Below are 25,606 nucleotides of genomic sequence, written 5' to 3'. Positions count from 1 at the left end.
GTCAAGTCAGGATTTAAACCCAGGAAGTCTGGCTACAAAGTTCATGTACTAACCTTAACACTACACACCAACAACGAGGTTTAAGTGAAGGGGCCAAATAACTTGAACATGAATCTCAGTAAGTTTTGATAAAACAATATGACAAGATGGATCAAAGAAGGATCAAAGCAAAGAGCAATAGCAAAAGTTTCAAGGCGATCACAACTTATAAAATGGGCCTTAAGGATGGATTTAATTTTAATAGGCGGGGATGGTTTGAGGATAAAGGAGTTCAGGAAGAATAGACATCACAAACAACAGAAACAATTGAGAACTTGGGGAAGGTTGGGTAAAAACCAGGGCCCATCCTGGTCTGCGTGACTACTAAGGTAATCATTCAAATAGTAATGAACTTAGGATCAAGAGATCTGAGTCTCAGTTCCATGGTTATGCACTAGATGACCTTGGTCAAGATACTTAATCTCTCAAATAGGAATAAAAGTTCCACCTATTAAATGAGAATGCAACCGTTCAAATTGTCATTATCTGAAGTTGAATTGGAGTGGAAAGTAGATTGTGACCATACTGTGGAAAGATATATTTAAAACTGATTATTTTGTCCTCTCAAGCTCATAAGGAAAAACACACAAAAATCTAATTTCTACAAGTTCCTTTATTAACGAATCCCAGTTCTCAGCCTTATTTTCCTTGATTCTGGAAAGGCAATGAATTTCTACGTTTCAAACCACACAGAATAAATCTCTACACTACCTTAGTTACTTCCACATCTACAATATTTCCAACAGCCAGCCTCACCTCAGAGTATGGATAAGGCCCACTGTAAAGCAAGTCCAGAGCATGGATGTGGCCAATATGTAGGCCCTCTCAGGAAACTGTTAGGAGAGGGAGGAGAATCCAAAGCTTTAGTAGAATAGGGCAAGGCAGACCAACCAAGCTCTGCTATCTTTGAAGTACAGAGTGAGGATTCTTTCTGCTTATCCAGTGGGTAAATAATTAATTAAACATAAAACACTTAAAAGTAGCTCTTGTACAACAAATATTATTTTTCAGTGAATGTGCACATCTAGGTCCAGAAAAATAGTAATTTTTATCCATGCCCTACGTATACTCAGACGCCTGTTCACAAAAGGAATCATAGTTTGCCGGGTTATTCAGAGAATTCTGAGTACCCTTCCCACACCAGCAAACACACCTCTCCTTCTCTGGATCTCTTTATTAATCATCTGAATTTGAGGTTGGGCCCTGTGACCCATTGGTTTCAGAATGTGTATCCACTGATGTTTACATAAACGTCACACAAAAGTTTGCAAATTAACATTCTCTCTGCCTAAACTATATAAATTTCTAGTCAACAACTCTATACTCACAGGACTTTAGGGGAGGGTACATATGAGAAATCTAGTATATAATCTCTTGCATTCTGTGGGTGAATATTTTTTGAAGTGGAAAGAGATGACAAACTTTTCTTGAGCAGTTTGCTTCTTTTCTGACATGGTGACACTAGCTAGCCAGGAGTGAAGGTGCCATGGGCAGGAAATGCATGAAGGGACTTGAAAGGCTGCTTCCAACTGCCTCTCCGCCCTTAGTGCTCACGGAAAAGCCTTATGAGCATCAGTGAAGGGTAGATGCACTTCAGATTGACCTGTTTTACTCTTTTCTGGGCTATGTGAGCTATGATTGTGATTAGCTTGGACAGTAAGATTGCAAGTATATGAGAGCTAATGGTTGCCTGGTATAAACACTCATAAGATGTACTACAACTGACAGCTGTAATGTAATCAGCTCCATGCAGCAGCCACCTTGTAGGGCTGGAGTTCTGCGTTTGGAACATCTGGAGCTACCCTGTAATCGGTGGTTGTAATAGTTGCACAGCTGTTGGTGACATCTCTGGCTCAGTTAATCATGGCGGCGATGATGCTTATCACAAAGCCACACTACAGAGGCCCATTCCTGAGTATCGACAGTTGTTGACTTGGAAAATCACATTGTATGAGATCTATTTCCTTGCTGAGCATCATAGAAAGAAAAATCAAAAGCATAAAGCAAGATTGAAGCCAATAAGAATCTCAGTTCGTCAATCGCTAAGCATGTTTGATTCCAGAAACATTAACAGATCATTTCTTGATATGTACAACTAAACCACTCAAAATGAGACTCTATCGCTATGTTTCAGGAAATTCTCTCACTGTAAAATATGAGGGAAAGTGCTGTTTACCTTCTATCTTATATCTATCCAATCATCCTCGAAGAAATGAATGGGACACGTGACACAGAAAAAAGTAATAAGTTCCATACAAAACACTAGAACTTCCCTGCTCTGGATGAAACAGAGGATATCTGTTTCTTTCCCCACACACTTCATATATCATCTATGTTCTAAATGTGTTGAGAAACCTCTGGGCCTAGAGACAAATCACAATTCCTACTTTGCCACTATCTATTTAGAGAGCTTGGGCAAGTCACCTTGCTTTTCTAACCCTCAGTTTCCTGATTAGTAAAATAAAAGAATTGGACTAGATTACTTCTGAAGTCTTTTGCATCTCTCATATCTTTTGTACAGACCTGATTTTTTAAAAGCTACTCTGGAATTCCTAGGTAAAAAACAGGAAGACACAAAAACCTAGAAATCAGGGGAATAGTAAAGGAAAGTTCTAGAATAATGACTGGGACTAGAGAGTATCCTAATTCAGGAGGGAGCAGGTGACAGCAGATCTCTAAGAGTCTCTAGGAAACCTACCAATTAATTCTTTGAGTGAAAGAAACTTATTGATACAAGTTGGTCAAAGGTATTGAAACATGGGGAACAAATAGTAATAGACACCTCAAAAGAAAGCAAATGAAAAAAAAAAATACTGTAAAAGATTTTAACCAAGAAAGGCAATGTGTTGACAGCATATTCTTTCGCTGAAGATAAAAACAACAGCAATAAGTAATAATAGAGACACTGATTTTTAATATAAGAAAAAACTGTATTGGAAAAACAGAAAAGGGAGTTAAGGATGGAGTTGGGTGAAGGAACTACATGCTTAGCCATAGTTTCACAAATAGGCTGTAAGTTCTGGATAATGTCAAATTGATATCTGAAACTAATAAATTAAAAAGTTACAGAACAGGCACATTATTTAGAACAAAATAAGGTAAATACAAGAAGAAAGAGGAAAATTGAACTCACAAAAAGAATGATCACCAATTGGTTTGAGGTAGTAGGGTTGTGGGATGGAGTAGAGAAACGTAGGTCTTTTAAAATGATTTGTCTTTTTGACTATATATATTATTTACTCTAAAAAATAAGATTTAACCTGAAAGTATATAAAAGCTTCTCTCCCAATTTCAGAGGTAAATCCAAGTCAGAGAGACATTGACAGTCTAAGGGTCAATTATGGAATGTCATGTTTCTGGGAACAAATATTTTAAAACACTGGGACCCTCAGGGCTTTCTCATCATGCCTTTCATGAACAAGTCAAATCTTTTCATCATTTCCTTTCACCCATTCTGTTCCCATGGTCAAAATTTGCCTTCCTTGCTCTCCTTTTGTGCCTATTTAAAATCTTTCTACATTTTATAGAACAGTTAAAATATCTCATTTATGAAGTGTTTTTGGTTTTATCCCTCCCTACATTTTGTAGAGTAGCCCTCCACCCCCCCCCCGTCCCCATCCATGGTTTCACTTTCTACATTTTCAGTTACCTGCAGGCAACTATGGTCCAAAAATATTAATTGAAAATTTCAGAAATAAACAGTTAATAAGTTTTAAATTGTGCACCATTCTTACTCCATTCTGCCTGGCAAGTGAATCATTACTTTGTGCCTACTATCTATGCTGTACACACTACCTACCTTTTTGTCACGTTGTAACCTTCTTCTTAGTTATGAAATATGTTGAGAGAGAGAGACAGAGAGAGAGAGAGAGAGAGAGAGAGACAGAGAGAGAGAGAGAGACCATTTACATAACTTTGTTACTGTATATTGCTATAGTTGTTTTATTATTAGTTATCATTTTTAATCTCTTATTATGCCTAATTTATAAACATAATTTTATCATATGTATGCATGTATAGGAAAAAACATAGCATATATAGGATCTGGTACTATTTGTGGTTTCTGGGATCCACTGAGCACCTTAGCATGTATCCCCCTCAGATAAGAGAGGACTACTTGTGCTGTGTTTCCCCAAAGATAAAGCCTAGCCGGACCATCAGCACTAATGCATCTTTTGGAGCAAAAATTAATAAAAGACTCGGTATACATTATATCATATCATCATATCATATCATATCATATCATATCATATCATATCATATCATATCATATCACCTGGTCTTATAAAATAAGACCAGGTCTTATATTAATTTTTGCTCAAAAAGACGCATTAGAGCTGGTCTGTCTAGGTCTTATTTTTGGGGAAACACGGTAGCTATATTGTACTGTTAATAATGTTAGTGTGGCACCATGAAATTTTCAAACCTCTTTTCATATTTTATTACTCTATTTATTCCTCATTTTGACCAGTCATTTATTTGTCAATGTAACACATTTATTGAGGTTGTATTCTAAGTCAGGTACCTTGACAAGAACTGGTGTTAAAATGTCAACGAGACAGACAGGTTTACTGGCCTCATAGAGTTTCATGTTTTCTGGGGGAAGCAAACAAATATAGGAGCTGTGTGTTAAAGAAATGTGCTTTGTTTGTGGTCATTCAACCTTGTGAATGAGATGGAAAAAATGAACCATAGCTTCAAGTTTCGATGTTGGAAGTTTTCTCTGCTAATCTGTCTGCAATGAATGTGTTTCAGCTTAAAATATATCATGAATCAAAAATTCAGCCGTAACAGCATGATTTATTAATCTCATTTCCTTATGTAAAATAAAGTAGCTGACTTAGTCTTCCTTTCTCCTGCTCTTTTTCCCCCTCCTTCCTTCAAACAACAGCCCATCAGCCAACAGCATGAAGCTGCCTCACTGTTTCTGCTCTGACCTACAGGAACAGGTTGGGGGCAGGTACACTATAAAAATTCAAGACTTATTCACAGACTGGGGCTTCTGTGCTTGTTCCCTGTTGGTGTTTCAGTTTCCTTTCACAGGAAAGGAAAGATGACATGCTTGTAAGTTACAGCGTCACAGTTCAGTAGCGAGTCCTAGTATCACTTTCACTGTAATGCACATCAGCCTTAAAATATGTTTGGATCCTTGAGCTATGACTCAAACCCAGTTCTTTCGCTCCGAAACCTGTACTGATTCCATTCTGTCATGCAACCTCATTTCATCACTCACTGAACCCCAATGGATTGTCAAGCTTTTGGGGGCACTGAAAAGATCTCCAAATATCTTTCTGTCTCCATGGCAAACAGCATATTTTCCTGCACACATAGTTGCTCAATAAATGTTTGTTGAAATGAAATATCCACTACAGCCTTTTCATGAGAGTACTACTGCTGAAATTGAAACTACAACTATTTCTTGCTAATCCATTGTCACTTAGATATATTTCACATTTTTCTCAAAAACCATTTCTAGAAAGATTGAACCTTCTAAAAGTCATGGTGCCTATGCCAGAGTCCCAAGAGAAATAAGTCAGAAAGCAAGAAAAATGATTTTAAAAATTCCTTTGGTTCTCTAGGGTTTAATGAGACATATACATAAATTATTTATCACAAGAAATCCAAGTGGGCATTTTCTTTTCCATAGCAGCTGCTGCACAAACCTATGCAAAATGATACCCGGTAGCCTGAAAGCAATGGAATAGAACATTCCATGTTAACAGTAAGCCATGTAGCTATGCCAAACTCAACAAATTAAAAAAAAAAAAATGTTATAGAGTAAAAATCTAAAATCCCAGTGAAAGAATACTAGAGGGAAAAAAGAACAATGTTTAGAAATAAAGATACATAAGGAATATTTCTCAAGTTTAAAATGCATGCATGCATTCATTCATTCAATCGTCCATTCATTCAACAAATATGTATTGAGCGTCTACTACAGAAAATGTGATAGCATTGAAGTTTTAAGTATATTGTGAAATGTGAGAATTGCATACACACTTGTATAACCTAGGGGAAACGCCACACTGAGAAACCTACAAAGGAAAGGACATTCTATTAAGTGTCAAAATCAAAAATAATTACCTGAACCTGAGTATAATATTTAATTTTCTGTTTTTAGAAATAGTTGATTCTTTTTATAGTTGTGTTTAAGTATAACTGGAATGCAAAAGCTGCACAAATTTGATGTTTGCAATATGACAAGTACTGACGATTGTCTACCTGCCTGAAAACAACACAAGAATTCACTAGCAATAGCTCTGGGTCTGGAGTTTTTACATTGTGAAGGTTTTTAAGTTCAAATTCTATTTCAAATATGTAATGATTTGCTATACATATACATTGTTAAATAATTTTCACAGTCGAGTTAATATATCCGATACCTCCCATACTTTTTTTTATCACAATGGTTAAGATCAACTCTCAGCAAATTTTAAGTATATAATAGAGTATTATTCATTATAGTCACCATGCTGCATATTATAGATTTTCAGAACTTATTCATTCTATAACTGAAAGTTTGAACTCTTTGACTTTGACCAATCTCTCTTTTCCCCCATTCCTCAGCCCCCAGCAATCACCATTCTACTCTGTTTCTCTGAGTCCAACCTTTTTCTTTCTTTCTTCTTCTTTTTTTTTTTTTTTTTCAGTTTCCACATTTAAGTGATACCACACAATATTTGTTTTTTTTTTTTCTATATGGCTTATTCCACTTAGCAGAATGTCCTCCAGGTTTTTTGTGTCTTTCGGAAAATTTTCCCATTCATCTACGTTGTCAAATTTATTGACAAAGTTGTTTGTTACATTTCCCTAGTATTTTTCAAATCTGTATAGAATCCATAGTGATAGCACCCTTCCCACCTCTAATATTTGGTAACTTTTGTTTTCTCTCATTTCCCCCCCAATCTGTCTAACTAAGGGTGTTTATAAGTGTTACGTGTCTTCTCAAAGATACACTTGTAATTTTATTGACTTTTTTTCTCTGTCACTTATTTTTGGCTGCATTGATTTCTGTTCTAATTTCCTTTCTACTGCTTCCATTTAGTGTAATTTTCCCTACATTTTCTTAAGATGTAAGCTCAGGTCATTTCTTCTAATACATGAGTCAATGCTATAAATTTCCCTCAGATATTACTTTATTTGCATCTCACAAATGCTATCTTTTCATTTCCACTCACTTCAAAATACTTTGTAATTTCCCTTTGATTTCTTCTTTGACTCGTGGGTTTAGAAATGTACTATTTAGTTTCCAAATATTGGGATATTTTCCCAATATATTTTGGTTATTGATTTTATGGTCATTGAACATGCTCTGTACTCGTATAATTTAAATTATTTTAAACTAATTCATATGCATTTTGTGACTCAGAATATGGTCCACTTTGGTAAATAAATGTGCCAACTGCACTTGAAAAAAATGTATATCATTTTTTTGTTATGTGGAAAGTTCACATTTTAGGTTTTTTATTCTTTATGTATTTCATTTTGAATAGTTTCTATTGATTTTTCTTCAAGTTCATTGATCTTTTATCTACATGTTTAATTTAATATCAATGTCTTCCAATGCATTTTTCACTTCAATCATTCTAGTTTTCATTTCTAGAAGTCATGTTAGGGTCTTTTCACATCATCTATGTCTCTATTGCAATCATTCTTTTTTATTTTTCCTCAATAAATTTTATTTTAATGGGTCTCAGAATTTTGTGACAGATTTTTGGTCAAGTTGTTTCCATTAAAAGTATTGATTTTCAAAACAAATAACTTAAAAACTGCCACACAAAAAAATCCAAGTGGTCCACAAAACATTCTCCTATCCTTCTGAAGGTTTTATAGCGCATGGTAATCATTCACCAGTCTTTTAACTATTAAACTTCAATAGCCAAGTGAGACAAGCATTTCTGAGACTGTTCTCCCACCACTGATTAAGACTGGAGAGGCAGGTATTGGGGAGAATATTCATTTAGCCTTCTGAGCTTTCTGGGCAGACTTGGTACCTTGCCAGCTCCAGCTGCCTTCTTGTCCACTGTTTTGATAACACCCACAAAAACTGTCTGTCTCATGTCACGAACAGCAAAACGGCCAAGAGGAGGGTAGTCAGAGAAGCTCTCAACACCCATGAGCTTGCCAGGAACCATGTCAATGATGGCAGCATCACCAGATTTCAAAACTTTAGGGCCATCTTCCAACTTTATCCCAGAATGATGATCAATCTTCCACTTAGCAAATTTGCAAGCAATGTAAGCTATGTGACAATCCAGCACAGGTGCATATCCAGCACTGATTTGGTCTGGATGGTTCAGGATCATCACTTGAGCCATGAAGGAAGCCAGCTGCCTCCACTGGTGGGTCATTTTTGCTGTCACCAACCACACAGCCATGCGAACATCTTTGACCGACAAATTCTTGACATTGAAGCCCACAATATCCCCAGGGAGAGTTTCACTCAAAGCTTCATGGTGTATTTCAACAGACTTTGCTTCAGTTGTAACATTGACTGGAACAAAGGTGACAACCATGCCAGGTCTGAGGACACCAGTCTCCACTCAGTCTCCACTCAATTTCTTCTGGCTGTAGGGTGGCTCAGTGGAATCCATTTTGTGAACACCAGCAATTAGTTCCTTCACACCCAGTGTGTAAGCCAGAAAGGCATGCTTCACAGGTCTGCCCATTCTTGGAGACACCTGCTTCAAATATACCAACCCCAGCAGCATCAATCAAGACAGGACAGTCAGACTGAAATGTGTCTGGAATCACGTTTTTTATAAAGTCTCTGTGTCCTGGGTAATCAAGGAAAGTCACGTATACTTGCTGGTCTTGAATTTCCACAGGGAGTTATCAACTGTGATACCACGCTCACATTCAGCTTTCAGTTTATCCACGACCCAGGCGTATTTGAAGGAGCCCTTTCCCACCTTCTCAATTTTTTTGATGATCGTTTTGTCGATCCCACCACATTTGTAAATCAGATGACATGGTAAACTGGCCAGGATCTACATGTTCAATGACAACAATGTTCATGACAGTCTCTTCCTTTCCCATTTTGGATGAGATTTAGTGATGGTTTTCACTATACTTGTGTTATGGTGGCAAACTCATTGCAAAAAAAGGCTATTTTGATCATTCTTTAAACTTTTGAACATACAGAATAAAATTATAATAACTATGTAAATGTCTGTCTACTAATTCTATCATGTATCATTTCTGTATATGTTTGTACTGATTTAATTTTCCCACCAAGTGTCATGTTTTCCCTCTTTGCATACCTGAATATTTATGAATGGATGTCAAACATTATGATTTCCACTTTGTGTGCTGGATATTTTGTATTCTTATAAATATATTTAGCTTTGGTCTGAGACATGGTGAAGTTACATGGAATCAATTTTATTGTCCCAAAGCTTGCTTTTAACCTTTTTAAGATGGCATCAGAGAATCTTATAGTGTAGAGCTACTTTTGCTTCACAATTGATGCAATATCCCTTCGAAGTACTTTACCCAACACCACTGAACTCATGAGATTTTTACTCTAGTTGATGGGAATACTGGTACTGTGTGAACTCAGCTTTGTTCCCTTTCCTCCCTCATGATGGTTCTTTCCCCAACCTTGGACAGTTCCATCACACAAAGGCAGTGAGCAATATTCAACTGAGGACTCTACTGGGACCTTATGTAGCTCTCTGAAGCTCTTTGTGCAGCTCTCTTCTCTTCATCCCACTTTCTTGTGGCCTTGACCTGCCTGGGGCTCTCTGAATTCCAAGCTCTCTCTCTTCAACTCATGGAGATCCCATATTCTGCCCACATTTCCCTTCCCTGTACACCTACTTAGAAATTATTTCCAGGAAGTAACCTGGGGCAATCATAACATTCACCTTATTCATTTTCCCTCTGTCAGTTATCATTACCCTTTTTTGCCTTATGTCCCATGTCAGAAAACCATTGTTTTTCATATTTTGTCCATTTTTTTCTATTGCTTCAGGTGGGATGATAAAATGGGTTTCCTTTACACCATCTTAGCCAGAAATGAATGATGATGTTTAATCACTGATTTGTATTATAATTGAATTTTCTTGGGTTAGTTTGTAATTCATCTCATCATTCCATATTCCATGCCTTTGATACAGTTTTATTTTTATTTTGCTTTTCAGATGTCTTATTTTTGTATCACAATTGCAAGCAAGAATTCAGTCTTCAAGAAGCATAAATGTCTGTGATATGTTACATGAAATGCCATATCTTATTGAATTTGTTACAATGTTCTAACTGGTATTCTCAAAGAGTCCCCATGAGGGGCCATTTCAACGAATACCAATCTATCTTTAATGGTCAGGATAACAGTAAATATTCAGTACGGGACAGAGACTATCTATGAGGACACAAAAGCTGGCATCCAGTGTTATAGTAGCTCTCGGGTTGTCCTAGTTAGGTCTTTGTGTTTCAAAAGAACACAGCCTTTTTTTAAATGAACTACAGTAAAATAGGGATGTGGTCATTATAACAATCAATATGGTCGACAGGAATCACATGGAAATCATCTAAGAGACAGTAGTGTACCACTGGGTTTTAGTGAATCTCAAACTAAATCCAGAAACTGGAACATGGCTTCCTGGCCATTCAATTTACACTTTCCTACTATCACTATCACTATCCCCTTTACCTTTGTTGTTGTTGTTGTTCCATTGAACTATCTTTTACCTTACTTTGCCATCAGCCAGCTTTGTTGTCCTCTAGTCTGTACATGTGGTTTTCTGTACTCATGTTCCTACTTACTCAGAGTATCTTCCTTTCTGTTATTTAGACTTCTTATGACATCCACTCTAAGTTTCACCCTTGCTCTGTAGATACTGTCGTTTTTATTCCTACTACCAACTGCTTCAGCTATTTTGTAATTCACAATTGAAGAATCGAAGAGTGAGAGTTCCATTGACCTAACTCATGTTTGGCCACACCAAAGTTGACAGTGTAACCTATGACGTGGTTGCCCAGTGATAAAAGTATGCAAACATTTAAAGCTTCAAGATATGGTCATCTAGATAACCTCCTTACTAAATATATAGGTGATGTAACTTTCCTTAAAAGGTGCTATGAATCTAGCAAGCACTGTGATTCATAAATCTGAAACAGATAGGGAAAAGCAATTAGAGAGCACAATCGGAAACAATGGATAGAATTTACTAGAGATAGATTTTGGTTCACAGGAATGACTATCTGTAAAAAAGTACTATTTGGGATGATTTACTAAAGATCCAAGTATGGCAAAGGGTGGAATATTTAGGTTTAACTTTGACATTTTGATTTTTAAGTATTTCAGAGTCTGTTAGAATCATTCCAAATCATTGGTATATTATTCAACTTCCATAGAAGAAACTTAAATGCTGGCATTTCTTCAAGGACTACAATTTGGAGAGAGAGAGAGAGAGAGAGAGAGAGAGAGAGAGAGAGAGAGAGAGAGAGAGAGAGAGAGAGAGAGAGAGACAGGAGATTCCAGTTACTTATCATTCATTTCCACTTTATCAAGGTTAATTATTCAAGGTTAGTTATTCAGTGTGACCAAAGGACAGGATGAATCAATTCCAGAAGTTTTTCAAATAGCCAAAATTGTCTCAGGATTGTTCTGAAATTTAAATGTGAAGAACTAAATGATCCTTTCATCTTTTTACCCTGACAGTTTTTCTTGTGACCAGAAAAACTTACAGAAATGCATCTGAAAACTGTTGTCACCTAGATGGCTCTTATTCACCCTCTGTTCTCTAGAAGGCATGATGCTTTCACCAATGACATTTTTCTTTCTACAATTCTAATTGTTAGTCAGTCAACATCTACCTTCACCAAATGTCTGAAATAGTAGATAAGGGGAAAAGGTCTCATAAAATACGGCACAGAGAATAATATTATGATCTGTGAGAATAGTCATAAAACTAAATCTTTAGACTCTGAAGCCTAAATTAGATACACAGAAGAAAATTATTAAGCAATTGTATCAAAATATCTTGGTTGATCATACGATATTTGGGACTTTTTAAATGCAAAAGCCGTTAAAGAGTTGTCCAACAGGAAGAGGCAGCAAAATTGCAACAACAACAACAAAAATTGCAGAATAAGAATTTTAAAATAGTCAAGCATCTTCAGGCAAATATTTGCAGAAATCTTCTTATATTGAAAGAATTATTAAAATGAAAAAAAAAAAAGAATCTATATAGATGTACCCTCCTCCTCCAGAAGAAAACAAATGTAATATTCAGGCATTGACAGGTCATTAAATTAAAAGCAATTTTGACACTTAACTATCCAGAAACAGAAATCTAAACTGGAAACAGAGCTGTAATCACTCTGTGGAAAAATCTCCAGTTTTAAACACTTGGCAAAATGGACAGCCTGACGATACAGTAAAATCTTTTGCATTAAATTCAGTCTGTTACCCCTGATGGGAATTCAGGCATCATTAGATTTTGGTTCATATTTCTGTTATCTTGCATTCAGTAAAGGGCTATGATTTCACAGAATTGATTTCAATGGTTACAGTTTTAACTTTGGTTGTTGCTTTAAAATTATCTAGTAATTTAATAACTTCCCATCGAGAAATTTAATCGTGAAGATTTTTGTTGTCACCATGAATTGTTTTGACTTAAAGAGAGTATTAATTATCCTTTTACAGTATGTTCCTTTGTGTGGGTGGGAGAAACACCTTATATCATTGCATCAGTTTGCTCATCCACATGCAGATATAATTACTCTTCCTTCATCTCTGAAGAGTTTTTGAGGAAACTAGCAACAGGAAAATTTGTAAGAATGAACAGAAGATGAAATTTGAAAAGTTCATTTATAACTACGAAAAACTCTTCATACAAATATTATAAAAATAACACCCATTAAAAATTTTTAATAAGAGACCTGCACTACTTTTTCCAATGTGGAATATTTTCTTTAAACCTGCATCAGTGATCATTTTAGTTTCTCACGTGCTTGCACTTACAAGCCAACACCACCACCTACCATCATCATCTTCAGCATAATGATAGGTTGTTCTCCATTATCATTCATAGTTTCTGACTTGTTCTCAATTTTAATGAGGGATCAGAGACATAGCTCCTAGACAGTGCTGCTAACATACACCCTTCTAAAAGTATATCGCTCATAAAAATGTACAATGATATAAAAATGTCAAAGATATCACTTAACTCATTAGTTAACAAAGCAATGTTAAAGCCAGTTCAACTGAAAATTTAAGGAGTTATTTATAGAACATTTAATAAAGGAATGTGAGGGTAAGATTGCTACATGAGCTACAAAACTGGTTAATGTACAACAGGTTAATAAACCGTAACCTCTGTGGATATCTATTCTACTAGAAAGAAACTATTTGCATCTCTACCCAACACTGACCTACATGTTTATCTCTGCGCCTTCAGAGTTGTAAAATAGCCTAGTCAATAGAGAGTTAATCAAAAGGACAAACTCAGCACTGTATTGAAAGGACACCCAATAATCCCTCTTGTCATTGCCAAGTTTTCATAATATTTTGACAGTGACTGGAACATAGCTGATATTTATTAAATATATGTGGAACTGGATGAATAAAGACTAGCTGGGTCTTAAGTTTTTCACGCTATATTGTTGGGATATCATTGGATAAAAACAGTTTTGATCGTTTTTGTTTACTTTGACATAAGCCCATTCATTAATTTTTGCCTTTACTTCCCTTATCATGCTAAGTGAAATAAGTCAGACAGAAAAAGTCAAGAACCATATGACTTTACTCATGTGGGATATAAAACTGAAAGCAACAAACAAATAAGACAAACAAGCAAAGAAACAAAAACTCACAGACACAGACAATAGTTTAGTGATTACCAGAGGGTAAGGGGGGCGGGAGGTGGCAGAAGAGGGTAAAGAGGGTCAAATATATGGTGATGGAAGGAGAACTGACTCTGGGTTGTGAACACACAATGTGATGTATGGATGATGTATTACAGAATTACACTTGAAACCTGTATCATTTTATCAACCAATGTCACCCCAATAAATTTAATAAAAATTAAAAAAAAAAAAACACAGTTCTGATGAAAAAGCCTTATGATTGTTGTTAAGCAGGACCCACTAGACAAATAGCAAGATCAGGGGGGTCCGGGGTGCAGAACGAAGGTGGAACTGCTTTCTGAGCAAAGCTGGGAAAATGGTCCTGGGCAATGTAAATATCATTGCTCTTGTGATGCCTTGAAAACATGAAAAGAGCTGAAAGCATTTTATAGGCTTCTGAGATTAGAAAGTACTGTTTGCACTTATCCTGATGAGGATACTCCTATGTATATGTAGCCTCCTACAGATTGGGGCTTCTTTTTAAGTTATATGTTGAGAGAGAAAATTGATCAAAAGTTCAAATTTGAGCACAGTTGCCTCAAAAATTGTTTTGATTTCTTCTCTGTAAGGACCATCTAGCTTTTATTCCTTTGAATATTTGAAGTTTGAAATTTGTACCCTGAAACTTAATTTATCTTCCCCATTTGTAAAGGTAATACAAACATGAGCTTTTTAAAATTTGTGTCATTTACAAAAATGTTTAATTAATAAAATAGGATAATTCTATGCAGACTGTTTCAAACATGCCTTGTTCTCTTAAGCATCTATGTGAAGTACTTTCCCAGTATAAACAATAGTGTGACTCCTCTTAGAGTTAAATCTTTAGCTTCTATGGTATTTTCCTTAGATTGAATTTCTATAAATATTTTTTTTAATTTCATAAAATTTTTGTAGGGCCAATTGCTGTTTATGTGATTTCTAAGTTAAATGATTTATGTAATTTTAAAAACCTTTGAAATCAATTGCCAAATTTTCATCCAAAAAAGAAAAGTTTTAAATTTACCCTCCCAACAACAAGGTATAAGAAGGCTTAATTCCCACACACTTAGCAATCTTGTTGGCAATTTGAAGGCTGAAAAGATGTTTTTGTTTCTAATTTTCATATATTTGATTACTAGGATAAAACATATATTCAAGTGATTATTGATTATAATTTTGAGTAGTATGGACAGTTTTCATTTGTCTCTCTAGAATTATTTTTCTCTATTTCACCTCTCTGCTCTGTGGCCTGGGATGCTACCCTTTATGAAATGCATCAACAAGTACCCTCTTCCTCTGCATCCAGCTGCATTTAGCTAATGGGAGGTACTGACAGATGGTGGGATGGTGGGAGTCACAATAAACCATTTATCCCCCAGTTGCCTTCCTTCCACTTCTAATTATTGGATGTAACTCTTAGTAGTGGAGAGTGTGAGTATGCCTCCTGGATCCCTTTTCCTGAAATAGTCTGCTGATCCCCCAGTTGCTTTATTGGCTGCTCTCAATTGCCCCATGTCTGCAGAATTGGCCTTGCAAAATGGGAGTCATCTTGTCAAAGAAATTACGCCTATGCACTTGGAGCAAAAGGCAATTGCTGATTTACGTGGGATACACAGGCTGCCCCCTCCTTCCCTGGGAGGAATCAACTCTGTGAGGTAACCAGAGATCCCCATGGGATCAGATTGAAGATTCTCTCCAGCTAACACCACACTGTTGCTTAGACTTTTCCTTCCTTATTCTCTTCAGCTCCTCTCACTCATCTATCTCCTAGGAAAACTCTCTCAATAAATCAAATGCACCAGAATCCCTGTCTCAGACTCTGCTTCTAAGGAACTAGACCTAATATCATTGGTACCACGACAATCTTAAAGAGTAGACTCTAAAGATGGGTTGGACCTCTTGTAATAAAAACCTTATCACGGGTGATAGGTGAAGTACTGAGGGGTTATGGTAACAGTGCAATTTTCACCAGAGGTGAAAAGAGACTGGAAAAAGTGGAAGGGAATATACTACCTGGGGAATATCTCTTGTATTTGAGAAGTACAGTGGAAAGAATGTAAGGACCGTGGTACTGGGTTTGTGTTACGAAGTAGTATTGATTCATTTATAGTGCAAATGACAAGCTTAGATCTAGTAACCAACAATGTAAAGCACATTGTGAGTCAGAGGGTCTCTTTGATTTCCCTATAGAAATCCCCCATCTCCTACAGTTGGGGTAACAGAACTGAAGATTGGGCATAGGATGTCATTATAAGAGTGGTAGAACCTCAGAGAAGGCTGAATTCTCATGTGTGGTAATTCTCTTATGCCAAATCAGGGTCCTGATAGGGAAGGGTTAGGGTACTGAGATTGGGGTGAGAATACATGAGTAGATGCACTTAAACTTGAATCCCCTAATTACTCAGAAACTTCTGTATTTGCAGAAATGACACACTCCCTTTTGTTGGTAGATAAAGCCCTCACCCCTTCCTTAAAGATTTACAGAAGCCTCAAATGAGACAGGTACCTTATAGCATAATACTTGCCATGTTCCTCCCCTTACGTGGGATAGACAGGATGCCCCCACCTCCCCTTCTGGCTACTAGATTCTAACTAGGGTCAAATGTCAACATTATCTGCATCTGCTCAGGGATAAGAGTGAATAGAACCACATGAGCTTCAGGACCAGGCTAATATACCATGAAGAAAAAGATGAAAAGGCTCAAAAAGTGGGCCTGTTGAAATAAATCCACTATATAAGACAAAAAAAAAAAAAAAAAAAGCATCCGCTAACTACGTTTCTCAGGAGGGTCCAGAGTGATAAGGAATGTACGGAGGAGAAGGCAGACAGCATCACGTAGGAGCCCAGGACGTCTGGGTGGGGTAAGCAGTACTGACAGCAGGAGACTCTGTTACAAAGTGGGCTCTCTAGTAGCAGTGGGTCTGACAAGATGCTGGGAAAACAGAGTCCTGGTGGCAGCACTTAACCATCAGAAGCAAGGTGGGCATCATTGCAATGGGCAAGATCAGAATGGCAGCTGGAAGGCCTGACCTACAGAGATGTATGGAAATGGTTAAGAGAAAATGGTGTTCTTACGAGCGCGATAGATGAACAGCCAACAAGGGCATTGTTTAAGACATAGAATCCAAAAAAAAACAAAAAAAGCAATCAAGAATAGTTGGGCAGAAAACTGAAGTCAGTTGCTCCACAGAAAGCCACAATCCCCTGTCCAATTTCCAGCCCTCAGCAGTCCTCAGACCCAGAGCCTATCAGCTGAAAATGTGCTGCATCCCAGTGAGGAAAGACTACAAAACTGTGGCAAAAGTACGCAGCACTGATTTATCCCAAAGAACCTATGACTTTTTGCTCAGGCAGCCATGCACTGGAGAAAGGGGAATACCAGATATTTTGAAAGGTGTTGGATACAGGGTTCGAGCTGATGCTGCTGTAGTTAGAATAGGGATGTGTGGGCATCAGGTCAGCTGATTACTGCGACCCTGACCCACGACTCATTGAGAGAATCTTCACACTGGTTCTTTGGCCTGTCGTTTCTTGTGTGGTTCTGACTCTTGTATATTTTTCTTATGTATTATATACTAAAAGTAATCAGAAGAAGAATAGAGAGGAGGATGTACAATGGAACATAACAGAAACAAATGAACCTAACCGTATTTCAAATGATTAACATGACCACACCGAGGGAGGCAGGGCCAAGTCATGTTAGCATATAGTAACAGACAGGATGACATCCTGCGTCTCCTGATATGATGCAGCCAAAAAGATACAGCATCTCTTCTTCATGTTCCTGCCAAAGATGTATACCTTGAATTTAGTCACAAGAACACATGTAGATAAACCAAATTAAGGGACATTCTACCAGAAACCTGGTTCATAGCTTTAAAAAGACCAAGGTCAAGAAAGACAAAGAAAGAGTATTGAGCAATTCAGAGAAAGAAGACTACAGACACTTGGCAACTAAATGCCAAGCGTGATCTGGAATAGATTCTGGACCAGAAAAAAAAAATCTTTTGTAGTTAAGGACACAACTGAGGCAATCGGTGAAATTTACGTGAGGCCTGTAATAACAGAATTTTGCCAATGTTCATTTCCTGATTTTAATCACTGCACTGTGGTGAAAATAAACACACTGGATTATTTAGAGGTAAAGGGGTGTTATATCTGAAATAGAAATTATGACAAAATTATTTGGGCAATCTGGGTGAGGCGTGTAAGGGAATTCTTTGTACTAAGTTTGCAACTTTTCTGTAAGTCTGAAATTACTCCGTAATAAAAAGTTACGAAATACCTACAGGAGTTGTAATGCTTTAAAGGAGTATATTTTTAAATTCACAGCAGCATTTATATTTCAACAAGTGTTTTGTTTTCAGTGCTGGACTACTTAGACAGCTAATGTATCTGATAATATCATAATTATACCAGAAACTTCTTTCTAGTTCTCTCTGTATTGAATGATTTAATAGTCTAAGGAGGAAAAACATATACAAAACAAATAGTATAATTTAATTGTATTGGCCCTCATCCTTTAAGTATGTCTGACAGTATACTTAGACCAATGAAACAAGCCATGGATATTGCTATGGTTTTCATAGTAGTCTCTAACACCTTTTCTTTCTTGATTCTATGTTTAGCTTCTGACTCTTGTCTCCAAATTCCATAGAGCTTCATTTACTATTCCTTGGATTTAGTGTCATTGTATTCATTCATTCGTTCATTCATTCATTCAATCATTCATTCATTCATCAGCAAATACTTCTGGACCACACAGTAGCTGGTAAAAACCTGGAAGTAGTTTTGAAAGATGGACATAGTCTTTTGCAGTCCTCAAGATGCCCTGTCTGTGACCTTAATTTCTCTCTAAAAGCACTGGCTTATAATTCTCTCACTTGATTTGTTCTAATTTGAGTATATTTCAGAGCATACTGTGCCCTAATTAGAGCTTCAGAGCCCAATTCCATCCCCACTGATCTGTATCTGGTAGAATTAGTCCAAAATTTGCAAAGGGGAAAATTTGATAAAATAAGGATCGGTGAATATTTCAAGATGAGATTTTCGTCTCTCCACCAATCTGCATGATATGGGGCTGTAACAAACTTAAGTAATCAGGGAAAATATATATATATGTATACATGTATGTCAAACCATGTTAGCAGAGAACAATTTTATATTAAAATCTACACAAGGTAGTATATTTTAAAATATAGAACCCAATAGATGTAACATACTTAGGAAATATAAAACAGTAAAAAAATGTTTATTTTCAGCTTCAAAATATTGGAAGAAATATTGGTCGTGTCCTTAGGTTTCCTTTGGGCAACTAGGGGAAAATTTAAGTGATTAAAGGTTGAGATTATATGGTGAATGAAAAGCAATGATTTTATTCAATTCAGTTATGATGTCCCCAGAACAGTTTTAACTTATCCCTCTACGTAACAGAAGAATATTGATCCCCAAACACTAAAGATTTTTTTTTGATATTGTATTTTTAGTTCAGAAACTTTCCATATTCCAAAATATATTATTCTATCCTCTTTCTCACAAGGTCCTGTAAATGAATTAAAACACATAAAACAAAACTGAGTCTCAAAATGATGTAATTGCCAGAGTTGAATAGTTGGATTATCGGTTAATTCCCCCAAATCATATAAAGCAGTCATTCCTTTCCCCACTAAGAATCATAAATTTAAAACTTTTGAGTTAACGCTAATATAACAACAACAAACTTTAATATCATCAGCAGCTCATCATCCTGTAGCATTGTGAGACCTAGCAGGGTTCAGATAGTATACAAAACAACATGTCTAGACCCCCACTTTCCCTGCTGTTTGACTCTGTGACATTGACATAACAACAAATCACTGAGAACACTCTATCCCTAACCTGGATCGACAGCAAGTTATGTTGCCTGGATTCTTGAGTAAATTACATCATTGGCTATTCTGATGAAAACAGAAAGATGGCCTAAATTCTAGGAAATTGGCATTTTTCTGGCATTTGGCTGTTTACCACTGCTGCCTATGACACTCATATAACCCTGCTTTGTAGGCAGAATTACTAATGCAAACAACCTGTATTCATCCCAGTCATGTTGCATTTAAGTGGTTAGTATAGAAAGAAACATTAGCAACACATTCACATCATTCTCCTTGGCCCAAGAGATCAAAAAAGGTAGCCATATGTATGAGATTTGGCTCAAGCCTCCCATCTTCTTTTTCTTGAGTTCTGATGTTCTTGTCAAGCTTTATTTTCCCAGGGTCTTAACTTATTATGACCATTTCTAATTGTGAATTTCTGACTTTGCAAAATTGTTGATCTCTTAACCTTGGGTTTCCTCGAGGTGCAGTCATTGGATTTCCCCTTTCTCTATTTACACTCTCTTAGAATCTTACTTAGTCTCATACCTTTAAATGTCACCTGCATGCCCATGCTCCCGAATTCATATCTCTCGCTAATTCCTCTCCCTGAACTCCAGACTCATTTATTCAACACCTACTTGACATCTCCATTTGAATATCTAATAATTTTCTCAGATTTAACATAGCCAAGATTCTGTTCAGAAACTGCACCCTCAAACCTGCTCTAATCTCATTCTTCCTTATCTCACTTAATGATAATATAAACCATCTACTTTTTCAGAATACAAATCTTAGGGTGATCTTGAGTCCTCTCTTTCTCACGTCCTTTATCCAGTATCAGGAACACACACATGATCTCATTTCAAAATATATCCAAGACAAACACCGCTATCATAATTGTTGTGGACAACTCATTTATGAAAGCAGCAAGAAGAATAAAATACTTAGGAATACATTTAACCAAGAAGGTGAAAGATCTGTACACTGAAAACAATAAAACACTGATGAAAGAAATTGAAGAAGACACAAATGGAAAGCTATCTCACATTCGTGGATTGGAAGAATCTATACTGTTAAAATATCCATTCTACCCAAAGTGATCTGCAGATTCAACACAATTCTTTTCAAAATCCCAATGAAATTGTTCACAAACAGAACAAAAAAACTTCTAAAACGTATATGGAAGCCAATACAAGGAGTCTTACCTTCCAGGAATACAGACTCACCAGCAGAAACCACCACGGGAACCAAGGCCTGGGTAGAAAAACCTGAATTGTAATGGATGATTTGCTGGAAGCTCAGAGTGGACAAGTCTGGGAATTAACAATTCCAGAAGGACCCAGTCATAAAGGGAACCTCACAGTGTTGTGAGATTTACCTCCAGGAGCTTGACCAGGTGGCACAGTACATATCGGAGAAAAGCACACAAGGATATGCTTCCAGCAGTCAGACGTGAAAAGTATGCCAAGACGCTCTGTTCTTCACAAAGTCTGACCTCAGGGGAAGCTGGTCAACCACACTGTGATTGTAACTATATTAACCTGTTGGAGTATTATCAGAGCCTAACTGGAAATGGGGGAAGGAAAATACTTAACTCCAGCTGATTTTAATTTTTCACATGGGAGAAGGAAAATAACCAACTCCAGCCCATTCTAGCCATCCTGTCCTACCTAAGAGGGGAGGAAAAACTGAGAAACATTGTAAAATCAAATCAAGAGACACAGGCTCAGTGAAAGAACTGAGACCTAATCATAGGACTATAGAATGCTTCCTCTCACCATAGTCAACATTATTAAAGGCCCATTACAGCAGTTGCTTTTTATCCAGTACTTTGTGTTTGACTATCAACAAAAATTTACAAGGCATACCAACAGAAAGAAAATCTTTGAAAAGACTGAACAAGCATCAGAACCAGACATGGCAGGATGTTGGAATTATCAGAATGGAAAATTTAACACAACTATACTCTAATGGATAAAGTAGATAGCATGCAAGAATAGATGGGAAACGTAAGCAGAGAGATGGAAATCTTAAGAAAGAACCAAAAAGAAATGCTAGAGATAAAAAAAATATATACAAAAACCAAAACACTGTAACAGAAATGAAGATTGCCTTTGATGGGCTCATTAGTAAACTGGGCATGGCTGAGGAAAGACTCTCTGAGCTAGAGGATGTAGCAATAGAATCCTCAAAAAGCAAAGAGAACAAAGACTGGGGGAAAAAAGAACAGAATAGAATATCCAAGACTGTGGGACAACTACAAAAGGCAGTTTTCTACTCAAAATCTTCTGACAGCACCCCACTTCATTCAGAGTAAAACCCCAAATACTTACAATGGCCTAAGAAACCCTATGACCTCTCGCCCCATTACTGCTCACGCCCTTCACTCCAGCCACACTGATTTCTTGCTATTCCCGGAGCACATTCTGAGAGACTCTACTTCCTGTTCCCTTTGCCTGAAATGCTCTACCCAAAACAATTAGTGTGGCTTACTCCCATACTCCTTTCTAAATATTTGTTCAAACGTCACCTTCTCTGAGATGCCAAATCTGACTACACTATTTTAAAGTGCATCCCTCCCCCTTTCCTATCTCCAATTATCCATATTGTTTTATTTTTATCCAGAACATTATCAGATACCTGACTAATTAATCGACATGTTTATTTATTTGTTTATTTATTTTGGTCTTGCCATTTACATTAGAATATAAGCTCCTCTTAAGGGCAGAGACTTTCATCTGTTTTATTCACTACTGTGTCTCCAGCACTTGGAAAAATGCTTGACAAATAACTCAGTAAATACTTGCTGCAGGAATAAATGTAAATTTTGTTTTGTTTTGTATGTGAATCACCCTTTCCATCTCTGATCAGCCTCCTGGCAATTGCCCTGATGGTGTCCTCTTAATGCACCTCTGATTCAAAAATGGGCACGTGTTGCAAGTTTAACTAACAGTTTTGTGCAGTTGAAAAGGATTGCATTGCCACCCAGGACAGACATACCTGCTTTGAAAATACCTGCACCCACCTGCACAAGTATTTTTGGCTATATTTCCCCACAAGCTCCAGCCACTGGCCATGTACTTGGTTTCCTCCCATTCTCACCACCTTACTTTCTATCTTCTCTATCTCTTGCTGCTCTCTCAATCCCAATATTTCTGTCAACTTTTTGTGGATCGTGTTTAACTCTCTCTTTTAGTGTTGTCTTTCTATCGATTATACTTTTAGAATTATTGTGTCCACAATACAATGGCCGGCCAAGGTATGTTCAAAATCAAAGACAGTTCTCTCTTGAAGAGGAATTCTGGTACAAGCTGTTTAAAATAAAAGACCTGCTTTGCTATACAAGTTAAGACTCATAGTACAAGGAATTTCGGGGGTGCTTTTGATAACACATTTCTATGGAGTACCAAAGTGTAGGTGTGGGGAAACAGCTTCATCTTCCCAGTGAGTCAAATTGTCAGAATTACTGCAGAAAAATCTCTACAGAAGGTGGTGTCCTTTAAAGGCAGCCATTTTGGCACTGACCTTGAGAACTGATTATGGTGTGATACCAGGATATATCAGCTTTGTGAAGAAAGTACTTGCTTTCAAAAGAAAACATCAATTTATATACATAATCATCTCTTTAAATTGAAGTCAAACAAGCCCATACTGTTAACCAATTAATCCTTTCTAATTAACCCTTAGAATTAAATTAAATAATTGAAATTAAGTAAGTAAACTTTAGGGCTGTCTTACGTTTCTCCAGTTTGTATGCATTGTCTCCTTTGACAACTTGGTGTGACATTTATTATGATTCTACCTGAGCCACAGCTCAATCCACAGATTGAGGTATAGAAGCTTTTCTAAAGATGTAACAGACACTTGAGACTACAAATCGTTCATTACGAAACTTTTCACAGCATGCATTATTTTATTTGAACCATGATGTGGGATTGTTCTGTTCAGTAAGGTCAAATCTTTGGACGTATGTCAAAAGAATAATGTTTAAGAAATAAAATAGCCTTTAAAGTTACATCCAGAAATGACAACAATAACACATAACCACAGGGACCTCAGATTTAAATTAAGAATATTGCTTTTATTGCACTCTGAACTACATTTTCTTGCTCAAGCTGAGACATTCAAAAACTAACAATGTTACTATTAAGCATACATTGAAAGGAAGCTAGGGTATTTCTTTGTGTAGAAGCACCAAAATCAGGAACATACTGTAATCGTATTGCATTTCTTAATGGTACCAAAGAGAAATGGACAAAGAACAAATAAAAGTGTGGCTAAAACCTTTAGATATACCATAAATCTATCTCATATAAAGGGAATTTAATATAGAGACTTCTTCATAACAATCAGCATTTCTTCAGGAAGATAACACCACAAACTCTTTTATCTGCCATAGAGAGAGAACTGCAGAATTTAATAAATGCATTCTAAAATTCTTTGCAAGCAAGACAACATAAAAGTTTGTTAAGTTAATAAACAATGAGATGATTAGCTGGAGAACTGTGTTCAAATGATAAGGTTGGCTATGTTGAATAGGTCAGATATTTGTTAGAAACACAGCTTGTAAATATAGGTCTCTCTGTAGGGTCATATTCTCAACTCATTCAATGAACCTTAAAAGATCAGTATGCCCACTTGCTTATATTCATAAATGGCCTTATATACATTTTTGTAATCTTGTTTGCATTTATTATTTTAAACAATACTTCAGAAAGATGATATCATAGTCTACCCTGGCTATAAGTTACCTGAATATAGAATCACCTTCAACTTCTCTTTGGAGAGCTTTTCTTTGGAGCACAACCCAAGTCTTCCTGGGTTCCAGGTCTTGCACAGATATCTAATATGGCATGAAAGACTGTCAACAGCTCCTTGTGGTTTGCTGCAACAGTAGTCATCCACCTCCCTGTCCAAGAGATGTCATTTACTATAACTGGAAGGAGGATATGCAGGTTGGCACTGTAATCAGACAAATTAGTACGTTTCTTTACCACTTATACGCTAAGTTTAACGTCTATTAATCTCACTGATACCCACCTTCCGACCCCACCATCTCCTCCACTGTAAAATGGATAAAACCATCCACCACTCCTGGTGTTTTGAGGATTAAGTAATAGCTAACACACAAAGGGCCTGGCATATAGAAAACATTCAGTGAATATTCTTTCACTTTCCTGTCTTGTCCTGAAAAAAAAGAAAATGAAGTATAATATAATCCAGCCACACAGAATAAATTTTCTTGTAGTACACTTTATATGTTTGGTTTTATTGTCTACCTGAGGAACCCCCCCAAATTAAAAACCAAATGAGTGATTGACTTTTGACAAAGAAACCAACCAATTGTCTTTATTTGTGCCATCTAGAATGAAAAAAAGTCACAATTTCCTAAGCCTCTAACAAATGAAGGTTTTCTTACTTCTATGGTTCAAACTTTGTAGCCAAGTCAAGAAATGTAGGAATGTGTTCTTAAATTTGGTACAGGGCTTCATCTCCCTAGCAATTGAGGGAATCTTAGTGAGAATGATAGTTTAAGATAACTTATTTCCTCAACATTGGCCAAAGTCATAGAGAAAACATTTAGAAGAAAATGAAATCATTGTTTGTTTATTATCTTAAGCACATAACTGATCAAGCCTAAATAAAGCAATTGGTCTCTGTGGATAAGCGAATAGTGGGTCCAAACTTGCTATGTTGTGACTGTTGCAAAAGGAGAGTGTTCCACAGAAATCTTATTTATAGAAGGAGTAGTTAGAGTGAAATGGATGAATCATCCTGTCCTGTGACCAAATGAATGAGAAAGATGAGTGTGTGCTTCACTCATATGGTAGAATCTTTATTGCCTGTGATAACATGATTAATGTATAGTTAAGTTCAATAC

The 25,606-nt window shown here is 36.6% G+C and overlaps 1 pseudogene; it reads right to left on the bottom strand.

The window, feature by feature from the left end:
- Positions 1 to 7,995: 7,995 nt before the first annotated feature.
- LOC148756532 (elongation factor 1-alpha 1 pseudogene) lies at positions 7,996 to 20,296 on the bottom strand (annotated as a pseudogene).
- Positions 20,297 to 25,606: the final 5,310 nt, after the last annotated feature.

Source organism: Rhinolophus sinicus, chromosome 12 (genome assembly GCF_057876585.1).
Source record: "Rhinolophus sinicus isolate RSI-liver-muscle chromosome 12, RSI-T2T, whole genome shotgun sequence".
NCBI classification, from domain to species: domain Eukaryota; kingdom Metazoa; phylum Chordata; class Mammalia; order Chiroptera; family Rhinolophidae; genus Rhinolophus; species Rhinolophus sinicus.
Note: the sequence above shows the minus strand (reverse complement) of the source record. Positions and strands in the feature narration are given on the sequence as shown.